This window comes from Danio rerio, chromosome 7 (assembly GCF_049306965.1).
Source record: "Danio rerio strain Tuebingen ecotype United States chromosome 7, GRCz12tu, whole genome shotgun sequence".
NCBI classification, from domain to species: Eukaryota; Metazoa; Chordata; class Actinopteri; order Cypriniformes; family Danionidae; genus Danio; species Danio rerio.
Genome location: NC_133182.1, coordinates 3802051 through 3802500, shown reverse-complemented (window position 1 = coordinate 3802500; position 450 = coordinate 3802051).

Sequence of the window (450 nt, the reverse complement as noted above, 5' to 3'; positions counted from 1 at the left end):
AGACAAACCCAGTGATGGATTTTCTTAATTTTTTTCAATTAAGTTTAAATGACACTGTTAACACAACAGCCATATTTGACCCAACATTGGGATAAAACAGCCAAGCATGTTTTAAAGAGCAAACACTATTCTCAGACAACTCAAAACACCCTGAATGCTGTCTGTTTAGACCTCTGGAGCTATTGAATCTGTTGACTCAATTGGCTCTTGGCAGGACCGTGGTGTTTACTGCAGTGTTTTTTTAAGAACACCATGGTATATGTCAGAGAAACACTGTGTGGATCTGTTGTTTTATGGTATCAATCGTTAAAACCAACATCTAGTGCTGCCATCCTTTTAGAATTGGTAATATATTGGGTTAAAGGTGCAGTAGGTGATTGTCTTCAGAAAGATTTTTTGTTGTGCTGGTTGCAAGTCTCTTTACAGTCTAATAGCAATGATTACAGTAAA